This window comes from Cetorhinus maximus, chromosome 23 (assembly GCF_964194155.1).
Source record: "Cetorhinus maximus chromosome 23, sCetMax3.hap1.1, whole genome shotgun sequence".
Lineage (NCBI taxonomy): Eukaryota > Metazoa > Chordata > Chondrichthyes > Lamniformes > Cetorhinidae > Cetorhinus > Cetorhinus maximus.
In genome coordinates this window covers 44,704,275-44,728,192 of record NC_135901.1, presented here as the reverse complement: position 1 = coordinate 44,728,192, position 23,918 = coordinate 44,704,275, and the positions used below count along the sequence as shown (strand labels likewise).

At 45.1% G+C, this 23,918-nt stretch overlaps 1 long non-coding RNA gene and 1 pseudogene across 1 annotated transcript in view; one reads left to right on the top strand and one right to left on the bottom strand.

Annotated features, from left to right (window-relative positions):
- LOC144698256 (uncharacterized) overlaps positions 1-4,180 on the top strand; it is a 117,243-nt gene extending 113,063 nt beyond the window's left edge. Inside the window, exon 3 of the long non-coding RNA XR_013580472.1 lies at positions 3,784-4,180. This is a non-coding gene — a long non-coding RNA (uncharacterized LOC144698256). The remainder of the gene's footprint in view (positions 1-3,783) is intronic.
- A 10,252-nt stretch (positions 4,181-14,432) lies between these two features.
- On the bottom strand, positions 14,433-23,600 carry LOC144698017 (uncharacterized; annotated as a pseudogene).
- Positions 23,601-23,918: the final 318 nt, after the last annotated feature.

The window sequence follows — 23,918 nt, the reverse complement described above, 5'->3', positions numbered from 1 at the left end:
CTTAACACCCTCCTCAACACTCACATTCCCACCAAGTTTCTTGTCGTCAGCAAACTTGGAAATATTACATTGGTTCCCCCATTCAAATCATTGATATATATTGTGAATAGTTGTGGCCAAAGCATTGATCCCTGTGGTAACTCACTAATCACCACTCTGAAAAAGAATTATTTATTCCTACTCTCTGTTTCGTGTTTACTAACCAATTCTTAATCCATGCCAATATATTACCCTAATCCCAAGTGCTGTAATTTTACACACTAACCTCTGATGTGGGACTTTATCAAAAGCATTCTGAAAATCCAAATACACAACATCCACTGGTTCTCCTCTATCTATTCTGCTAGTTACGTCCTCAGAAAAACTCCAGTAGGGTTGTCAAACATGATTTCCCTTTCATAAATCCATGTTGACTTTTTCTAATCCTGTTAATATTTTCTAAATATCCTGTTATCATATCCTTTATAATAGACTCTTACATTTTCCCTGCTACTGATGTTAGGCTAATTGATCTTTAATTCGCTGTTTTCTCCCTCCCTCCTTTTTAAAATAGTGGGGTTACATGTGCCACCCTCCAATCTGCCGGGACTGTTCCAGAATATACAGAATTTTGGAAGAAGAGAACCAGCACATCCACTCTTTCTATGGTCATCTCCTTTAGTACACTGGGATGTAGATTATCGAGCCCAGTGGATTTATTGGCTTTCAGTCCCATTAATTTCTCCAGAACTCTTGTTTTAGTAATACCAATTTCCTTCAAATCCTCCCTCTCACTTGACCCTTGGTTCTCTCGTATTTCTGGGAAGTTATTTGTGTCTCCCTGCATGAAGACAGAACTAAAGTAGTTGTTTAATTCCTCTGGCATTTCCTTGTTCTCTATTATAAATTCTCCTGTTTCAGACCGTAAGGGACATACATTTGTCTTCACTAGTCTTTTTTTACATACTTACAAAAGCTTTTACAGTCCACTTTACCTCTGGCTAAAGAAGTTGCTTCTGAATTGCATATTAGATTTATTAGTGACTAATTTATATTTACCCTCAACCATCCACAATTGCGACATCTTCCATTTGTCTACCCTGTGAAACCCTTTCATTATCTTAAAGGCCTTGATAAGGTTACCCCTCACTGTCTATACCAGAGGAAGCCTTTCCAATCTGTTCAATCTTTGAGAGCTGATATCATTTTCCTGTTCTGGCATCATTCCAGTAAATTTTTTTGCACCTTCTCTGGTGCTTCTCAGTCAATGTTATAATACAGAGACAAGAGCTAGTCTGAGCATCAAATCCACTTTTGTCCCAAATTCCTGTATGGTGGAAGGATCAGTATTACAGTGAGAGAGTGGTCTGTGGTTTTGAGCTGTTATTCACCATCCTCTATTTCAGGAATTCTCCCATTTGCTGAAAATAAGGTGGAATGAAATGAGAAGATCCAATGAGCCAGTCTGTTACATTAAGAATCATCTACACAGTTGTCTCTCACCTTTAGAGCACAATGGAGCACGATTTTTATTCTAAATCTACCATTCATGGCATTAAGAATATCTGTCAGAGAATGACTAGATTTTAGCATGGGGCCAGTATAAAGTTCAGTTAATGTGATTGCCAAGCAGTGAGGAGGTGAATTTACAATTTCTGCGCACCTTGTTTGGAAATTTTCTGGATTAAAACTTGCATTGAATCTATTTTTCTCCATCTTGAGTATATTCAATATGGAAATCCATGAATATTTGGCTTCAAAAGAAATCAATGGATATGGGGATAGGGCGGGAAGGTGGATTAAAGTGGAAGATCATTTAAACATCGAGCAGGCTCAATGGGCCTTATGAGCTACCCTTGGCCCCATACCTTGTGTCTTATGAACATCACTGTGAATGATTTATATGTAAGCACAGCAGATGCAGCACCCGCCCTTTCACCTCCTCCCTTCCCACGTTCCAGTTCCTCAAACACACTTTCCAGGACACAGTGATTTACTTGTACGTTCTGCATTTTAGTATTGTCTATTCACTGCTCACAATGCGGTCTCCTCTACACTGAGGAGAATAACTCCTGATTGGGCGACTGCTTTGTGGAACATCGCCATTCAGTCTGTGAGTGTGGTCCTGAGGATCTGATCATTTGCAGTTTAATTTTCCTCTGCCCCACTCCCGCTCTGACTTCTCTGTCCTCGGCCTCCTGCACTGTTCCAATGAAACTCAATGGAAGCTCGAGGAACAGCAGCTCATCTTTGATTAGACACTTAACAACCTTCCGGACTCAACATTCAGATCAACAATTTCAGATCAAAACCACCACTCCCATTTTTTTCAGAAAGTCAGTGCTGGTGATGATTTTGCTATTACCATTTATACTTCCTCTGGACCTGTATTTTGTTTCTCCTCTTGTCCCATTAGTTTATTTCCTTGTCTCATGATCACCCGATGTTGCCTCGCACCATCATCCCCTTAGTCATTTAATCACTCCAGCCTTCCATCCTATCACAAGTCTGCTTGTTCTTTCCTCCTCTCCCCCTCTCCTTTCCCTGACCCTGTACTTATTTGTAAACTATTAAATCTTTAAATTCTTCCAGTTTGGATAAAAGATCACCAATCTGAAACATTCACTCTGTTTCCCTCTCCACAGAAGCTGTTTGACTTGCTGAGTGTTTCCAACATTTTCTGTTTTGAGGTCGGATTTCCAGCATCTGCAGTATCTTGTTTTGGGTTCACAGTGGATCAGTTTTCTCTGAATTACCGTTCCCTGTTCAAAGGTGAAGAAGGGGATTTGAAATAATGAGACAATAACTGTCCCCCTGTTCGACATGAAACTAAACTCACTGTTAATTCCTCCTCAGTAACAATTGTAAACACAAAGCTTCCAGCCGGGATTGAACCGGGGACTTTCTCATGTAAAGTAAAGGTGATAATCAGTGCACTAGGGAAATGAGTGTGAATCCCCCCCGGACAGAGGGGAACTGACCATCCATCTCTAGCTCTAATTCCCAAACAGAAAATGCTGCCAAGAATCAGCAAGTCAGGCTGAGTCTGTGGCCGCTCTCACCATTTGAAACCGTCACAATGCCCGGCTGATTGACGGCAGCTCCGGACCAATAGGAAGAAGGGGGCGGGACTGGAGGACCGAACGGGAGCGGCTGGTCCTCCAACTAATCAGAGTGAACGAGGGGCGGGGCACGAGAGCTGACGCCCCGCGCAAGCGCAGTGTCGTTATACCTGAAGCCCGGGGAGTGCGGGAGCTGAAGGAGGAAGGAGGCGGGAAAGGGTAAGTAACAGCCGAGTGCAGGAGAGAAATGGAGTCAGTGTGGACTCGGAAACTTTATAAACACCCGGTGCAGGCCTCCGGACCCGAATTAGAAACTTTCGGTCCAGTGTTTGTGCTAAAACGACAACTGAGACTCTTCAGGTCTCAGGCCCGGGTTAACGGCCGCCATCTTTATAGGGGGCAATGTGCAGCAGGGCGCATGCGCGGTCATCCTGGTCTAGGTTGCAGGAGGAAAGAATGTTGTTCATTTCTATCCTGGACTGACAGGGATGGATTTTGGAAACTCCTTTTCCAGGGGGTTAGAAGGGGAGGACTTACATACAGCAAACTCAAACCAGGAGTAATATTTGTTTCTTCTGAATATTTAATCCTGAACCTACAGTGATGATTTTTTTTTACAGGATTTTTGAAGATCTGGAATTTGAGGCAGGAAACACCAACCAAATCTGACAGAGTCACTTAGTTCATCAGATCCTGAACATCAATGGATTTTGAACATGGAAGGAAAAAGCAGTGTTCACAGTGGGGAGAAACTGTACACGTGTTCTGTGTGTGGACAAGGCTTCAGTCAATCATCTGGCCTGTTGAGGCATAAGCACAGTCACAACAGGGGGAAACCGTGGAAATGTGGGGACTGTGGGAAGGGATTCAGAACCCCTTCGGAGCTGGAAATTCATCAGCGCAGTCACACCGGGGAGAGGCCATTCACCTGCTCTGAGTGTGGGAAGGGATTCATTCACTCATCCACCCTGCTGACACACCAGCGAGTTCACACTGGGGAGAGGCTGTTCACCTGCTCCAAGTGTGGGAAAGGATTCACCCGATCATCCAACCTGCTGAGACACCAGCAGGTTCACACAGGGGAGACACCATTCACCTGCTCCAAATGTGGGAAGAGATTCACTCGGTCATCCACCCTGCTGCAACACCAGCAAGTTCATGCTGGGGAGAGGCCATTTACCTGCCCTGAGTGCGGAAAGGGATTCACTACCTCATCTACCTTGTCGAAACACCAGCGAGTTCACACTGGAGAGTTCGCCTGCCCTGAGTGTGGGAATGCATTCACTGATTCATCCACCCTACAGAAACACCAGCAAGTTCACACTGGGGAGAGACCTTTTCAATGTCCAGACTGCGAAATGTGTTTTAAGAGTTCCGGAGAGCTAATATCTCATCAACGTGTTCACACTGATGAGAGACCATTCAGGTGCTCCCTGTGTGGGACTGGGTTCAGGTGGTCATCTCAACTCACTGTGCACCAGCGAACTCACACTGGGGAGAGACCATTCCCCTGCTCCGAGTGTGGGAAAGGATTCACCCAGTCATTTAACCTGCTGAGACACCAGCATGTTCATACTGCTGAGAGACCTTTTAAATGCCCAGACTGCGGAAATTGCTTTAAACGTCCCAGGGAATTGATATCCCATCGACGTGTTCACACTGACGAGAGACCATTCAAGTGCTCTCAGTGTGGGGCTGGGTTCAGGCATTCATCTCACCTCACTGTACATCAGCGTACTCACACTGGGGAGAGACCATTCACCTGCTCCAAGTGTGGGAAGTGATTCACTCAGTCATCTCACCTGCTGACACACCAACGAGTTCACAAGCAACAACAGTAATTGGATTTTGCTCTTACTCACATCCAGGACTGAATCCCATGTTCATTGGGGTCTGCTTCGGCTGATGTTAATAAACTCCAGCACAATTATAGGTGTTAATATTATGAATAAAAGTGAAATAAATAAGTTTTATGTTCAACAGACAGTGTTGAGCCTCTTTAATATCTCTAACGCAAGTTAGTTCCTTTTGAAAGGCTCTCCCTCTCGCCTGTCTCCTCCACCCTCAACAACAAGTGTGAGGAGCTCATGGAGCTTCTTTGTCACTAAGATTGAGACAATCCAATCAGCTGCTTCTGCTTCTTCCCTCCCACTAGCCTACTGAGACATACTGTCTCTTAACTCCCCCCTTGTCTGAGCCTTGAACCCACATCTTTCTCCATCCAGCCTCCACATACTCAGCAAGTTCAGACTGCAGAGAGAGGTTTAAATGCTTAGATGTATCAAGAGCTTTAAAAACCCACATTCACTGATGTTTCACCATTGCATTCACTCCGGTTCCACTCCATTCACCTGCTCTCACTGCGGGTAGAGGTTCAGGTGATTGTCCATCCTGCTGCAACACCAGTGAGTTCACACTGGGGAGAGGTTATCCACCTGCTCCATGTGTGGGGAGGGATTCACTGATTCATCTAACCTGTTGGCACATCAGTGAGTTCACACTCATCAAAGATCTTTTAAACGTCTGGATTGTGGGAAGTGTTATAAAGGTTCTCTGGAGCTGACGTGCTATCAACATGTTCACACTGACAAGAGACCGTTCAGGTGCTCTCGCTGTGGGACTGGGTTCAGGTGATCATGTGAACTCAGTATCTACCAGTGCACTCACACTGGGGAGAGACTGTTCACCTGTTCCATGTGTGGGAGAGATTCACTCAGTCATCCCACTTGACTCCACATCAACCTGTTCATTCTGATAAGAAACCGTTTCAAAGTTCTGCCTGTGAAAGAGATTTTAAACCAAAGTAGATGCTCTGAAACACAAACACATTCAACCTCACCATCCCTGGGTTTGTCCTGTCCCAGATGCAGGACAGACCCAGCAGAGGTGGCAGGACAGTGATATACAGTCGGGAGGGAGTTGCCCTGGGAGTCCTCAACACCAACTCCGGACCCCATGAAGTCTTGTGGCATCAGGTCAAACATGGCCAAGGAGACCTCCTGCTGATTCCCATGTACCGCACTCCCTCAGCTGATGAATCAGTGCTCCTCCATGTTGAACACCACTTGGATGAAGCACTGAGGGTGGCAAGGGTGCAGAATGTACTCTGAGTGGGCGACTTCAATGTCCATCACCAAGAGTGGCTCGGTAGCCCCACTACACACTGAGCTGGGCAAGTCCGAAAGGACATAGCTGCTAGACTGGGTCTGTGGCTGGTGCTAAGTGAACCAACAGGAGGGAAAAACATACATCATCACCAACCTGCCTCCTGCAGAGGCATTTGTCCATGACAGTATCTGTAAGAGTAACCACCACACAGCCCTTGTGGAGATGAAGTCCCATCTTCACATTGAGGATACCCTCCATCGTGTTGTGTTGCACTATCACCATGCTAAATAGAATAGATTTCAAACAGACTGGGCAGCCATGAAGTGCTGTGGGCCATCAGCAGCAGCAGCAATGTACTGAATCACAATCTGTAACCTCATGGCCCGGCATAACTCCCACTCTAACATTGTCATAGAGCCAGGGAATCAACCCTGGTTCAATGAAGAGTGCAGGAGGGCATGCCAGGAGCAGCATCGAGCATACCTAAAAATAAGGTGGTGAAGCTATAACACAGGACTACTTGCATGCCAAACAGCTTATGCAGCAAGTGATAGGCAAAGCTAGGCAAACCCACAACCAATGGATCAGATCTAAGCTCTGCAGTCCTGTCACATCCAGGAGGGGGACATCAATAGTGTTGTCAAGCGGCACTTGCTCAGCAATAACCTGCTCATTGATGCTCAGTTTAGGTTCCGCCAGGTCCACTTAGCTCCTGTCCTCATTACAGCCTTGGTTCAAACATGGGGAAAAGAGCTGAGCTCCAGAGATGAGGTGAGAGTGACTGTCCTTGGCATCATGGCAGCATTTGACCAAGTGTGGCATCAATGAGCCCTAGCAAAACTGGAGTAAATGGAATGAGGGTGAAAACTCTCTGCTGTTTGGAGTCATACCTGGCACAATGGGAGATTATTGCCATTGTTGAAGGTAAGTCATCTCAGCCCCAGAACATCACTGCAGGAGTTCCTTAGGATAATGTCCTCGGCTAAACCAATGCTTCATCAATGACCTTCCTTCCATCATAAGGTCAGAAGTGGGGATGTTCGCTGATGATTGCACAATGTTCCACACCATTCGTGGCTCCTCAGATGCTGAAGCAGTCCATGTCCAAATGCCACAAGACCAGGAGAATATCCAGGCTTGGGCTGAGAAGTGGCAAGTAACATTCGTGCCAGACAAGTGCCAGGCAATGATCATCTCCAACAAGAGAGAATACAACCATCGCCCTTTGGTGTTCAATGGCATTATCATCACTGAGTCCACCACTTGAGGGTAACTTGACCAGAGACTGATCTGGAATCGCCAAATAAATACTGTGGCTGCAAGTCCAGGTCAGAGGCTAGGAACCCTGTGACAAGTAACTCACCAGCGAATTCACACTGAGGAGAAGCCATTCAGCTGCACTTCCTGTGGAAAGAGGTTCAGGTATTCAGGCAACCTCACAGCCCACCAGCGAGTTCACACTGGAGAGAGGCCGTTCACTTGCAGGAAGGGATTCCATTGGTTATCCAGCTGCTGAGACACCAGCAGGGGTAGGGGTTGGATTCTGCTGTTATTGCTGGTCTTAATCACATGCAGGACTGATAGTCTGACTGTATTTGGTCTGTTTGTGTTGATGTTATCAACCCTATAACTGGCTGGAGTTTTATACTCTGGGTATGTCATTGATTTTCATGGCCGCATTGTTGCTTTCTGAAAGCACCATCTGTGATCTCGCCCCTTAATTCAGGAATTCTCGACAGGAACTTGGTTTCAATAAAGTTATGAACTTGTAATTCAATCATAAATTCATCTTTAGTGCAAACTCTACAATTCAGTGTCTGAGAGGTTCCACTGATGAACATTTCCAATTAGAAAGTGCTGATTATTCCTTGCTGACAATTCTTACTGACTTGCACATTCTTCACGGTGATACCTTCATTATAGAGACATATAGGAACATAAGACTTAGGAGCAGGAGGAGGCCATTCAGCTCTTTGAGTTTGCTTCAGCCTTCAATTAGATCATGGCTGATCTGGTTGTGGTATCAACTCTACTTTCCTGTCTGTCCCCCATAATCCTTGACTCTGTTGTTTATCAATAATCTGTCTAACTCAGCTCTGAATACATTCAATGACCCAGCCCCCACTGCTTTCTGTAGAAAATAATTCTACATAACAATGACCCTTTGAGAGAAGGGTCTTTGATTTCTCATCAACTCCGTCTTAAATTGTAGACCACATATTTTTAAACTGTGTCCCCTCGTTCTAGTGTGTCCCACAAGCTGAACCATCCTCCTGCTATCTACCCTATCAAATCCCCTCAGGATTTGAAGAAGAGTCATACAGACTCGAAACTTTATCTCTGTCTTTCTCCCAACGGATGCTGTCAGACCTGCTGAGTTTTGTGAGCATTTTTTGTTTTTGTGCCCTTAGGATTTTATCTGTTTCAATATGATCACCCCTCATTTTTCTAAACTCCAATGAGTAAAGGTCAAATTTTCTTCAGAAGATTCAGGGATGAGTTGAGTGAACCTTCGCTGAATGTTTTCAATGCAATTATATCTATTTCTAATAAGGAGACCACAGCTGTACACAATATTCCAAATGTGGTCTCATCAAGGCCCTGTACAGCTGCTGTAAAACTTCCCTACTTTTATATTGGTGAAACTTAATTATCAAGGAACATAAACAAAATAGTGAAATATTTACAGGTACATCGACAAAAGCTTCATCAAACAACATTGATATTGATGGATCTTGGAATTTGCTGAGTTCAATCGTTTCTGACCCAGCAGCAGCAACATTTGGTAAAGGTGGAACCCACAACAAAGACTGGCTTGAGACCTACTCAGCAGAGATGAATCTGACATTGAAGCAAAAAGCAAAGTCTACCTGATTACAACATAAACCCAACAGCTAGAGCATTGTGTAATTAGCTGAGACAGTTGTATAAAAGACAGGGAGATACTGTGTAAATAAACACTGGATCAGCCAACGTAAAGAAACCCAAACTGCCTGTGACAATGGAAATCTACGTGCTGTGTATGATGGGATCAGGAGGGTGCTTGGCCCGACCATCACCAAAGTTGCCCCTGAAATAAGCAGATGGCGAAGTTCTCACTGACAGAAGTAAATAGATGTCCACTGGGTTGAACACGACGGACATACATCTCCCAGTCTCTGTTTGACTGTCTCTTGCAGCTTCCTGCAAGGTTGAGTTGGACGAGGAACCCTCATCACCTGAGCTCGAAAAGGCCATTGATTGTTTAGCAAGCGGAAAGACACTCAGCAAGGATGGAATTCCAGCTGAAATGCCCCAACCCGGAAAGTCCCATCCACTGTCACAGCTCATTAGCTCCTCCTCCTCTGTTGGGAGGTAGGATCATTCCACACGACACGAATGATGCAAAGATCCTCACATTATACAAAAACAAGAGTGACAGAGGAGATTGTCACATTTACAGGGACATCTCACTCCTCAGTGTCACAGGGACGACCTTCACTAGGGTCAGGCTTGAAAGACTCCATCTACTTGCAGACAGAGTGTATGTAGGAGCACAGTGCAGTTTCTGTGCTGGCAGATCTACAGTGAACATGATCTTCTCCATTCTCCAGCTCCAACAGAAGTTTACAATTGGGATTGAATATAAAATGCTGCCAGCTTCTGTGCTGAGAAAAGTGAAAGGTTATAATTACTGAGTGAAAGTAAACCTTTAAGTATGAATTACAAAGAACTTGTACAATTGTAAAAGGCATCGAAAAGTTGGATTCCCTAAAGATAAGCTTCAGCCTTGAGGTTATGATGTGGAGCTCACAAGCTGTGGGACACTCCACCCTCTTTAACTCTTTTTAGTCTCAGAAAGTTGAAGTTTTTGTTTATTTGTGAAAGGAAACTTTTCCAGTTCTACTTTTCTTCAGTTTTTTTTGCACTTATTTGGAAAGATGCCTGAAGAAAAGCTGAGAAAAAAGCAAAAGATTTTAAAAGCAGATTAAAATGGTGTTTGGTTCATCTTTGACCTGAAAATAAAGTTATGTAAAGTTGACACAATTGTGCATATTTGTGAATGTTTGATCCACCCTTTTGCAAAGAAGCAGAGAAGTTAACCCTTTCCATTGACAGTACGTTGACAATTTAAACTGCAGACTTTGCCACGTTAAAGATTTGGCTTCATTCCATTTGTTATCTTTCAAGGTAAAGTGCTTGAGAACGGGAGATATGGGAGTTACCTCCAAACTGATTGCAACTACTTCTGTCTCTGATCTTCAAACAGTATTCTGAAAATTGAATTAATCATTGAGGTTTCTCTAGGGCTCATGAATGAGATAGAATTGTCATTAATGGGATGCCCCACTTAGAATAAAATCACAGTACAAACTTGGAATTGAAATAACTTATCCTGGGTGTTGCTCAATCGAATAAATCAATCCTCGAGGGAGATACTGGTGCAGTGGTAATGTCACTGGAGTAATAATCTCTCTAGGGACATGGGCTCAAATCCCAACATAGCAGCTGGTGGAATTTAATTTAAATTAATTGATTCTAGGAAATGATCTCAGCTACCATCTGCTTCACTAATGTCCTCAGAAAGAAATCTGCCATCCTCATCTGGTCTGGCCTACATGTGGTTGCTGCTTAACTTCCCTAGCAAGGCATTCAGTTCAATTAGGTAACAAATGCTGACCTTGATGAAAATGAAAGAATAAAGAAAATCTGGCATCCATGGGCATTACAGTGACAGTCAGGAAAGTGTCGATGAAGCTATCCTTCTCTTGGACAGGCTCGTATCCTTGACCCTGAACTTCTGAAGAAAATGTCATTTGTCAGTCTGGCCACTTCCTGAGGCATTTCACCTCATCTCCACCATGCATTTATTGCCAGTTATTTTAAGGCTGTGTTTGCTGCCAATGCCGCACATGCACTGTTTCTCCACCATGTTCACTGTTTCACAGACTGTCACCCTGAATCTGTGAAAAAGGAAATGAACAGAAACTTTGACTGCACCCGGACACATCCCGGGTTCTGAAGAGACAGGGACATTCCCTCTGTTTATTGCAGAGAGTGGGGAAGGGGCCATGTCTAGCGCAGGTTTGGATTTGTGAGTGAAAGACCTTTCTCTCTGAAATCTGCAGAGATTACAACAGGTAAGAGAGGGTCAAATATGGGACATTTTATCACTGACTGGCACTGCCCCTGAGTGCGAGATTAATACTGTGTTTGTCTCTGATACAATATCAGTCAGAGATGAGACTGCATCTTCTGTCTCTCCAATAGAGGTTTTCTAGGTGAAACCAGGCTTTACAGGGTTTTCTGGAACCGATACTTTGTCTGACCATCTGTGACTCAGCCCTGACTCATTCTGAAACTGTCTCTCACTCCATACTCTCTATTTCTCCTCCCTTGTGCTGTGTAACAAAGTGGGAAGCTGCTGTTTCTGAAGGATACATATGTTTCTATTTAGAGGCTTTCTGACAGACTGGGAGCAGCAGAGTGACATCTGCATGGACCACTGAGCATGTGCAGACAGATATTTTACATTGACAGGAGACACAGTGTTATTTTAAAGCTGTGATCAGCGGTTACCAACCATCCTGCCAATCAAAACTACTTCTCCCTATGTGGAGGGAAACTCCTCAAAAATGTCCACATTTCAATTAAATCACCTCTTAACTTTCTCTGCTCAAAATAGAATAATCCCAGTCTCTCCACAGAACTGAAACCCCTTATCCCTGATACTATTCTGGGAAATTTTCCGCACACCCTCTCCAAGGCCTTGACATCTTTCCTAAAGTGTGGTGCTCAGAATTGAACACAATATTTCAGCTGAGGAATAATCATTGATTTGTAAAGATTCAGGATAACTTTCGTGCTTTTGTTCTCCATGTCTCCATGAATAAACTGAGGACCCCATTAGCTTTTTATTAAACAGCTTGATCAACTTGTCCTGTCACATATAAATATTTGTGTACATACGCTCTTAAGTCACCCTGTTGCTGCACTCTGTTAAAAATTGTACCATTTACTTTATTCTGCTTCTCCTCATTCTTCCTTCCAAAATACATCATTGACTGTGAATCACTTTGGGATTTTCTGAGGGTGTGAAAGATGATAAATGAACACAAGAAATTTCTTTCTCTTCTGCAGCTGATTTAAAGTTGCAGATTTTGCTCCGAAGATTAAATTGGGATTTATATTCAAAGTTAACTATTTTACTGCAGAAACAACTTCAGCTGGGAGTCAGTGAATTAAGAGGAAAGATCCCAGACAGCGGTTCTTCAAGTTACACTGCAGGCCCGACAGCTCAATCAGCTCCACACTCAGCTCAGGAGAGCTCAACAACTCCACATCCTGTCCACAGGGGAGTTCTCCTGGTGCAGTGGGACCAACATTCGTGTTTTAACTAACAGCACCAAAAAAACTAGATTAATCAGTTAGTCTGATTGTTGTTTGTGGAATCTTACTGTGCACAAACTGGCTGTCATGAAACAGAAACAACTTGTATTTATAAAACATGTTTAATGTAACAAAATGTGTCAAGGTCCTTCACAGGACTCTCATAAAGAAACATTTGACATCGAGTGACATGGGGAGATATTCAGGTCAATGGGCAGAGATTGGAGAGGCAGATATTAACAAGCATCTTTAATCAGGAGAGAGAGCTGGAGGGGGTGGAGAGGTTTAGGGAAGAAATTCCAGGACTTTGCACCTAGGCACGGCCACCAATGGAGTAATTAAAATCAGGGATGCTAAAGAGTACGGGATGAGATAGCACAGATATCCCAGAAGGTTGTGCGACTGGGAGTTACAGAGATTGGGAGGGACGATGCCATGGAGGGATTTGTAAACAAGGTTACGAATTTTAAAATTGAACAGGAGCAAATTTAGGTCAATGGCTACAGGGGTGAAGGGTGAACGGGACTTGATGTGAGAAAGCTCATGGGCAGCAGAGTTTTTGATGACCTCATGATTCCGTGTGGGATGGGGTGAATGTGAGAGCCCGGCCAGGAATGTATTGGGATTGTCGAGTCTAAAGGTAACACGGACATGGATGAGGGTTTGAGCAGCAGATGAGCTGGGGGTGAGGTGGAGACAGGCAGCGTTATGGAGATTGAAATATCTGGTATTAGTGATGGTGCGGATATGTGGTCAGAAACTCATCTAGTGGTCAAATAAAAGACCAAGACTGTGAACAGTGTGGTTCAGCCTCAGACAGTTCCCAGGGAGAGGGATGGACTCGTTAGTTAGGGAACAGAATTTGTAGTGGTGACTGAAAACAATGATTCTGGTCTTCCCAATTTTTAATTGGAGGAAATTTCTGCTCATCCAGTACTGGATGTGGGATAAGCAGTTTGATCATTTAGTAACAGTGGAGGAATGGAGAGGGATGGTGGTGAGGTAGAGCTGGGTGTTTACAGTGTACATGTGAAAACTAACACGGTGCTTTTGGATGATGTCACCGAGTGGCAGCATGTAGATAGGAGGGGCCAAGGATAGATCCTTGGGGGACACCAAGTTCAAGGATTTTGGAGAGGAAAGGGAGGTTGGAGATGGGGGCGGTAGTTTGAAAAGATGGTCAGGTCAAGAATTTATTTTTAGGATGGGTGATGACGATAGATTTGATGATGAGAGGGACATTACCAGAAGAGAGAGAAACATTAACAATATCAGCTAACATGGGGAAGTTGGATAATCAGCAGTTTAGTGAGAATAAGGTCAAGGGAGCAGAAGGAGGGCCTCATGGACAAGATGAGCACTGAGAGGACATGAGGGGAGATGGGAGAGAAACTGGAGAAAGATGCGAGTTCAGGGCTCAGACAAGAAGGAACCTTAGAGACAGTTTGTCCCGGTGGGTTAGTGGAAGGGAGGGAAGCAGCAGAGGCAGCTGATCGGATTGTCTCAATCTTAGTGACAAAGAAGCTCCATGAGCTCCTCACACTTGTTGTTGGAGGTGAGGATGGAGATGACAGGGGAGAAGCAGAGTATTGGAGATATTAAAAAGATTCAACACACCTTGTATTTCACACCAAGTTGATTTAATTGATTTGTATGAACAATATTAGCCTCTATAACAGGGCTGGACTTTATTAACATCAGCAGAAACAGACCCCAATGAACATGGTTCTGTCCAGGATGTGATTAACTACAGTAACTGGATTTTGCTGTTACTTGTCAACTCGCTGGTGTCTCAGCAGCACAAATGACTGAGTGAATCCCTTTCCACACACAGACCAGCTGACTGGTCTCTCCCCAGTGTGAACTCGGTGGTGTTTCAGTGGGTAGGTTCAACTAATGAATCCCTTCCCACAGTCAGGTCAAGTGAGCAGCCCCTTCTCCAGTGTGAATTCGCTGGTGTCTCAGCAGGTTGGATGACTGAGTGAATCCCTTCCCACACACGGAACAGGTGAACGGCCTCTCCCCAGTGTGACTGCGCTGATGTACAATGAGGTCAGATGATCGCCTGAACCCAGTCTCACAGTGAGAGCACCTGAACGGTCTCTCATCAGTGTGAACACGTTGATGCAAGATCAGGTCCTGGTAACTTTTATAGCACTTCCCGCAGACTGAGCATGTAAACTGTCTCTGGTCTGAGTGAACCAGCTGATGTCTCAGTAGGTGGAATGACCTAGTGAATCCCTTCCTACACTCAGAGCAGGTGTACGGTCTCTCCCCAGTGTGATCTCGCTGGTGTGTCAGCAGGTTGGTTGAAGTAATGAATCCCATCCCACGCTCAGAGCAGGTGAACGATCTCTCCCCGGTGTGAACTCTCTGGTGTGTCAGCAGGTTGGTTGAACTAATAAATCCCTTCCCACACTCGGAGCAGGTGAACGGTCTCTCCCCAGTGTGAACTCTCTGGTGTGTCAGCAGAGTGGATGACTGAGTAAATCCCTTCCCACACTCAGGGCAGGTGAATGGCTTCTCCCCAGTGTGAGTGCGTCGATGAGTTTCCAGGTCAGACGGGTAATTGAATCCCTTCCCACAGTCCCCGCACTTACACGGTTTCTCCCCAGCGTGAGCAGCACTTTCTGCTTCCATGTTCAAAAGCTGATAGTATTCAGGTCCTGATGAATCGAGTGACTCTCTCAGGTCTTGGTGTGAGTTTCCCAACAGCAAACCTTCCCCTTCTAATACCCTGTGAAATTGATTTAAAACAGAAAAAAGGGAGAGAGAGAGAACCCACAGAAACACAAAGGCAGGTTGTGAAATTGAGCTGAATGAATCTGGGAATTTGTGGGGCCAGCACGAGGAAAAAGTGACATGAAAACTGCTGGATTGTCATAAAAACCCAACTGGTTCACTAATGTCCTTCAGGGAAGGTACCTGCCACCCGGTCTGGGCCTACACAAGATTCGGGCTTCCAGGAGAGGAGGGAGAAAGAGCGAGAGGGAAGTGAGAGATGCAGGAGAACCCTGACAGAATCTCCCAAACCTTCAACCTCCACCCCCTAGAAGGACCAGGGTAGCAGGTGTATGTGAACATCATCACCTCCAAGTTCCCCTCCAAGTCACACACCATCCTGACTTGTCTGACATCCAGTACTGGATGAGCAGAAAATTACTCCTTTAAATAATGGGAAGATTGAAGCTGTTGTCTTCAGTCGCCACTACAAACTCCACTCCCCAGACACTGACTCTGCACCTCTCACTGACAACTGTCTGAGGCTGAACCAGACTGTTCACAACCATAGTGAAATATTTCACCCCAAGATGAGCTTCCAACCACATATCCACATCTTCACCAAGACCGCCTATTTCCACCTCAGTAACATCGCCCGACTCCAGCCCAGTCTCATCTCATCTGCTGCTGAAACTCTCATCCATTCCTTTGTTACCTCTGGACTTAACCATCCTAACGCACTCCCGGCCGGCCTCCCACATTCAACCTCCCTGTAATCTTGAGGTGATCCAAAACTCTGCTGCCCATATGCTTACTTGCACCAAGTTTTGTTCACCCATCACTCCTGTGTTCACTGACCTACACAGGCTCAGACAAATCTGTTAGAATTCTTTGAGGAGGTAACGAGTAGGTTAGACAAAGGAGAGCCAATGGATGTTATCTGCTTGGACTTCCAGAAGGCCTTTGACAAGGTGCCGCACAGGAGGCTGCTCAGTAAGATAAGAGCCCATGGTTTTAGAGGCAAGGTACTAGCATGGATAGAAGATTGGCTGTCTGGCAGGAGGCAGAGAGTGGGGATAAGGGGGTCCTTCTCAGGATGGTGGCTGGTGACTAGTAAAGTTCCACAGGGGTCAGTGTTGGGATCACAACTTTTCACTTTATACATTAATGATCTGGATGAAGGAACTGAGGGTATCCTGGCTAAGTTTGCAGATGATACAAAGATAGGTGGAGGGACAGGTAGTATTGAGGAAGTGGGGAGGCTGCAGAAGGATTTGGACAGGTTAGGAGAATGGGCAAAGAAGTGGCAGATGGAATACAACGTGGGGTAGTGTGAGTTTATGCACTTTGGTAGGAAGAATAGAGGCATAGACTATTTTCTAAATGGGGAGAGAATTCAGAAATCAAGAGTGCAAAGGGACTTGGGAGTCCTAGTCCAGGATTCTCTTAAGGTTAACTTGCAGGTTGAGTCGGTAGTTAGGAAGGCAAATGCAATGTTGGCATTTATTTCGAGAGGACTAGAATATAAAAGCAGGGATGTGCTGCTGAGGCTTTATAAGGCTCTGGTCAGACCACATTTAGAATATTGTGAGCAATTTTGGGCCCCGTATCTCAGCAAGGATGTGCTGGCCCTTGAGAGGGTCCAGAGGAGGTTCCCGAGAACGATCCCAGGAATGAAAGGCTTAACATATGAGGAATGTTTGTGGACTCTGGGTCTATACTCGATGGAGTTTAGAAGGATGAGGGGGGATCTGATTGAAACTTACAGAATACTGAAAGGCCTGGATAGAGTGGACATGGGGAAGATGTTCCCATTAGTAGGAGAGACTCGGACCCGAGGGCACAGCCTCAGAGTAAAGGGAAGACCTTTTAGAACAGAGATGAGGAGAATCTTCTTTAGCCAGAGAGTGGTGAATCTATGGAATTCATTGCCACAGAAGGCTGTGGAGGCCAGGTCATTGAGTGTATTTAAGACCGAGATAGATAGGTTCTTGATCGGTAAGGGGATCAAAGGTTATGAGGAGAATGGGGTTGAAAAACTTATCAGCCATGATTGAATGGCGGAGCAGACTCGATGGGCCGAATGGCCTAATTCCTGCTCCTATGTCTTATGGTCTTATGGCTCCGGGTTAAGGAGAACCTAAATTATAAAATTCTCATCCTTATTTTAAAGGCTGTGTTTGCTGCCGTTGTGCAAGCGCAGTTGTTCTGTTTTACTCTGTCTCCATAGGGTTAATCTCTCGTCCTCCTCAGACTCAAGTCACCACTGCAGACTCACCGCGAGGAAACTGAGACTGTCCTGGTTACAGTGTCCACCAATCAACCAATTCAGAACTCAGTCAACAGCAGAGAGCTTTGATTGTACATTCCTAATCTCTAATGCTTTTTATAAATGCATACTGTTCTTTGAAATGCCTTGGAAAGTTTTATTACGTTAAAGGTGCCATATTAGCACAAATTGCTGTTGTTGATTTGGACAGATATCACTGTTCCTTCATTATCGCTGGGTGAATAACCTGTAACTCCTTATCCAACAGCATGTGGGAGTACCTTCACCACACGAACTGCAGCGGTTCAAGAAGGTCAAACATCATTTTCTCCACAGGCAACTGGGGATTGGCAATACTTGCTGGTCTTGTTAGTGAAAGGGCAGGGGAGTGGGACTAGCTGACTTGCTCTTTCAGAGAGCCAGCATGTGCACAATGGGATAAATGGCCTCCGTCTGTATTGTAATCATTCAATGATTCTATGACTTGATGAAAAAGGACCTACACTGGAGGCCAGGGACCAACTTCTGGTAACCAACACCCACCCTGATACAAACCAGCTCTTAATTGGTCCGTCTGTGTTTGTAGACTCGGTTCTGTGACCAACGCCTGCAATAAAATAATAGCAAAATACTGCAGCTGCTGGAAATCTGAAATAAAAAAAAAGAAAATGCTGGAAATACTCAGCAAATCAGGCAGGATCTGTGGAGAGAGAAACAGAGTTCACATTTCAGGGTGTGCAGAATGGATTACAGGGAATAAAAATGGTGCAGAATTTGATGGTCAATATAAGCTCAGAAGTGGAAGAGAAATGGACTATAGCGCAGGAAAAACAATTCCTGACTGTGAAAGATACTGTGGGAAGATAAAGCTGGTAAGACAGCAGCACATGGTCGGGGGATGGGCAGCAGTGGAAACCTTATTTGGACACAATCAGCAGAAGTAAAAGTTAAATGCCAAACACAGCTAAAATGCACCCAGTATTAGAGACAGAGAAAGTTAGACAATGACAGAGAGGTGATCAGGGATGGCAGAGGTGAAACAGAGCAAAAGATGGACATGGATTCAGATCCACAGGAAAGGAGCCACACTAGCCCCAGAGCGATGGAACCTCTAAAAGATAGCAGAGCAGAGAACTAAAAGCTCCAAATTGTAGATGAATGGTCAAAAATACTCAACTCTGAAACAATTTCAGTTTTCGACTTTAAAATCTCCTGCAGCTGAAAAGATATCAGAAGCACTGGAGTCAGAGAAAAATCTCCCAGTGGAGGAAATACCCGGGGAGCAGGATGATGTCACCGTGTAATTGTCGATGTGTGATGATGTCACCGTGTAATTGTTGATGTGTGATGATGTCACACACACAGACCCAGAACATTTGGGATTGTACAAACCAGTGATCACCACAAATTATGAAGGATGGGAGGGTCCTTGAGAGGGGGCAGAGGAGATTTACCAGAATGGGTCAAGGGATGAAGGATTTTAGTTGCAAGGTTAGGTTGGAGAAACTGGGATTGTTCTCCTTGGAGTAAAGTAGATTGAGGGGAGATTTAACAAAAGGTGTACAAAATTATGAAAGGTTTACATAAAGTAGTTAAAGAAAAGTTGTTCACAGTAGCAGATCATGAAAGGATTATGGGTCACAGATTTAAGATTTTGGGTAAGATGTACAGGAGGGATGTGAGAAAGAAATGTTTTCACAGTGAGTGGTAATGACCTGGATCTCAATGCTTACACTCAGAGGCCGATAGAATCCAGGTCCTGAATTTCTATTCTGGACTGACAGTGACAGGTTTGGGAAATGGTTTGTACAGAGCATTAAAAAAGGAGGATCCAGGTCCTGATGAATTGAGTGACTCTGTCAGATCTCACCCGTCTGTAAATGTTCCCCTTCTAACCCCCTGTAAAAGGAGTTTCCAAAATCCATCCCTGTCAGTCCAGGATAGAAATTCACAACATTCTCTCCTCCTGCTACCTGGACCAGGATGACCGCGCATGCGCCCTGCTGCACATTGCCCCATGTAAAGATGGTGGCCGTTACCCCGGGCCTGGCGAAGGGAGAAATCCAGATTTTTTCGCCCGTTCTCTGCGAACACAAGACCGGTACCTTGTTATTTGGGGTCTGCGGCCTGCACTGTGTCTTCATGAAGCCTCCCTACCCACTCCGCTGGCTCCATTCCTCCTCACACACCCACTCACTCTGTTATAAAAACAAAAACAGAATTACCTGGAAAATCTCAGCAGGTCTGGCAGCATCGGTGGAGAAGAAATTAACTGATTTCTTCTCCACCGATGCTGCCAGACCTGCTGAGTTTTTCTTTTTTTTGCTTTTGTTTTTTCACTAACTCTGTTAGTTTGCTCCACTCGACATTCTCTCACCCGCTCTGAGCAGCTTCAGTCACAGACCAGCACTGCGCATGCTCATGAAACGGACCGCAATGCGCATGCTCCAAGCCCACACCCTAATACGCATGTGTAGGGAGCTCCTGTTGTGAGGATAGGGTACATTCTGGCCCCTGTTGAACGCTGGGTAACCAGGCTGCCATTAAGAGGTCGTTTTTTTGAATAGAAAATTATGTTTTGTGATCCGATGATGAACGAAGCCCAAGACCAAAATATAAAATTATTCAGTCAATTGGTATGACAAACAAACTGCATGGGTACTCTGCCATAATACTGTCCCGGGTGTAAATAACTGCAGTAAAACTACCTACATTTAGATGTGAACTCACTGGAGTCTCAGTCGGTGGTGTGAACAAGTATTTTTTCTTCCCATATACAGAACATTTAAACTCCGTCTTGTCAGTAAGAACATGACAATTCAGCCGGTGAACAATCCTTTCACAATGTCATTTTACCCCTAAGTTCCAGGACCATTGTGCGTGGATTTGGGAGGTAAGCATGATTTTGGAGACGGAAGACTGGTCGGAGATTGGATGCGAATTGCAAGGATGTCGGGGTCAAGGATGTACTCGTGGGAGGGAGGGAAGCAGGAGAGGCAGCTGATCTCAATTGTCTCAATATTCTCAAGATTGTCTCAATCTTAGTGACAAATAAGCTCCATGAGCTCTTCACACTTGTTGGAGGTGTGGATGCAGGAGACAAGGGAGAGGGAGAGTACGAAACAAGGATTAACTTGTGTTAGAGATGTTTTTAAAAATTCAACATCCTCACAGAATGTTGATTTATTTGACCTTTATCCAGAATATTAACCTTATAACTGGGCTGGAGTTTATTAACATCAGCTGAAACAGACCCCAATGGGTATAGTTCATTCTTCTACATTATTAACAGCAAAATCCAATCACTGTAGTTCACTGTGAACTCGTTGATGTCTCGGCAGGTGGGATGACTGAATGCATATCTTCCCACACTCGGTGCAGGTGTACAGCATCTCCCCAGTATGAGAGCGCTTGTGCAGAGAGGTGAGATGATTGCCTGAATCCAGTCCTATAAAGAAGGCATCTGAACGGTCGCTCATCAGTATGAATACATTGCTGGCGGATAAGTTCCTGAGAACTTGTAAAGCACTTCCCACAGTCTTGAAATGTAAAAGCTCTCTTTGATGTGCAATCAGGTTGGATAAATTAATGAATCTCTTTCCACACAGCACAGATGAATGGCCTCTCCCCAGTGTGTCGGCAGGTGGGATAACGGAGTGAATCCCTTCTGACACTTTAAGCAGGTCAATGGCCTCTCCCCAGTGTGAACGCTCTGATGAGTTTCCAATTTCGATGGGTAAATGAATCCCTTCCCAATGTCAACATTTGCACAACTGCTTTCAGTTGTGACTGCATTTATGTTTTGACCAGGCCAGATGATTGGCTGAAACCTCATTCACATGCAGAACACTGTGAATGGTGCTTTCTTCTCCCATTTTCAAAATCACACAATTCTCTGCGGCCCAGAAACCACTCTGTCCAATAGCGACGCCCTCTGAAGAAGGGTCATACAGACTCAAAACTGCTGTCAGGCATCACAAGGGCCAAGGACATAAAAGTTCATTCACAAATGTTACAGGAACGGATAGGTTATAATCGCCAGGAAAGGCTAAACAGCCTGAAGCTCTTTTCTTTGGAAAAGAGAAGGCTGAGAGATGACCTGATAGAAATAGGATAAAGAATGGAGTTGGTAGCTCAGGAATGAAAACAATGGCTTCAATCTTCCCAAAATTTAATTGGAGAAAATTTCTGCACATCCACAAACAGTCTGATAATTTAACAAAAGTGGACAAGTCGAGAGAGGTGTTGCTGAGGTAGAGCTGGGCACTGTCAGTGTCTATGTGATAACTGACACTGTGTTTTCAGATGATGTTGCTGTGGGGAGAATTTTGCTGAGAAATAAATGGAGGCCAAGGCTGGATCCTCTGGGGACACCAGAGGTAACTGTGGGACTGGGAATGGAAGACATTGATTATGATTAGATAGAGAAGAATGGAACCAGGAGAGAGCAGCCCCAACCAGCTGGATGACAGTGGAGAGGTGTTGGAGCAGAATGGTGTGGTCAACCTTGTCAAAGCAGGTCGAGGAGGGATAGTTTCCCTTTGTCACTGTCACACAGGATGTCATTGGTGGCTTTGATCTGAGCTGTTTCAGTACAGTGGCAGGGGCAGAAACCTGATTGGAGGGATTCAAGCAGGGAATTCTGGGAAAGATGGAGATGGATTTGGGAGGTGTGCACACTTTTCAGGAGTTCAGAGAGGAACTGGGGGTTGAAGAGAGGTCAATACTTTGCAAGGACAGGAAAGTTAGTAATTGTTTTTTGAGGAAAGGGTGATGATTTGAAGGAGAGAGGGACAGTACCAAAAGAGAGAGAACTGTGAATAATATCAGTGAACATGGGGAAGTTGGGTAATCAGCAGTTTAGCGGGAATAGGGTCGATGGAGCAGGAGGTGTGTCTCATGGACAAGATGACCACTGAGAGGGCAGGAAGGGAGATGGGAGAGAAGCTAATGAAAGATGTGGGTTCACGGCTTGGACAAGGTGGAACATTAAAGAGGCAGTTTGTCCCGTTGGGCTAGTGGAAGGGAGGGAAGCAGCAGAGGCAGCTGATCGGATTGTCTCAATCTTAGTGACAAAGAAGCTCCGTGAGCTCCTTACACTTGTTGTTAGAGGTGAGGATGGAGGAGGGAGGGGAGAGGGAGAGACCTTCCAGAGAAACTAACTTGTGTTAGAGATATTAACAAGACTCAATGTGCTATATTTAACACAAATATATTTCATTTGTCCTTATCCAGAATATTAGCCCCAATAACTGGGCTAGAGTTTATTAACATCAGCAGAAACAGACTACAATGAACAAGGTTCAGTCCTGGATGTGATTAACAGCAATGTCCTGTTCGTTATTTGTGAACTCGCTGGTGTCTCATCAGTTGGGATGACCAGGTGCATCCCTTCCCACACTCGGAGCAGCTGAACGGCCTCTCCTCAGTGTGAATTCGCTGGTGCTTCAGCAGGTCAGAGGACACAGTGAATCCCTTCCCACATACAGGGCAGATGAACGGCCTCTCTCCAGTATGAATTCGCTGATGTCTCAGCAAGTGGGATGACTGTGTGAAGCCCTTCCCACAGTGGGAGCAGGTGAACTGTCTCTCCCCAGTGTGAATTCGCTGGTGTCTCAACAGATCGGATAAATGAACGAATCCCTTCCCACATTCGGAGCAAGTAAATGGTCTCTCCCCAGTGTGAACTTGCAGGTGTGTCAGCAGGTTGGATAACTGAGTGAATTGCTTCCCACAGTCGGAGTAGGTGAACAGCCTCTCTCCAGAGTGAACTCTCTGGTGTATCAGCAGGTTTGATGACCTTGTGAATCTCTTCCCACACTCGGAGCAGGTGAATGGTCTCTCCCCAGAGTGAACTCTCTGGTGTGTCAGCAGGTGGGATGACTGACTGAATCCCTTCCCACACTCAGAGCAGGTAAATGGTCTCCCCCAGTGTGAACTCGCTGGTGTGTCAGCAGGTTGGATAACTGAGTGAATGCCTTCCCACACTCAGAGCAGGTAAATGGCCTCTCCCCAGTGTGAACTCTCTGGTGTGTCAGCAGGTAGGATAACTGAATGAATCCCTTCCCACACTCGGAGCAGGTAAATGGCATCCCCCCAGAGTGAATTCGCTGGTGCCTCAGCAGGTTGGATGCCCGAGTGAATCCCTTTCCACACTCGGAGCAGGTGAACGGCCTCTCTTCAGTGTGAATGAGCTGGTGTCTCAGGAGGGTGGATGAATCAACAAATCCTTTCTCACATACAGAACAAGTGAAAGGCCTCTCCCCAGTGTGAGTGCGCTGGTGAGTATTCAGCCTGGATGGATAATTGAATCCTTTCCCACAGTCTCCACATTTCCATCGTTTCTCTCCAGTGTGACTGTGCTTGTGTTTCGACAGGTCAGATGATCGGCTGAAACCTCGTTCACACAC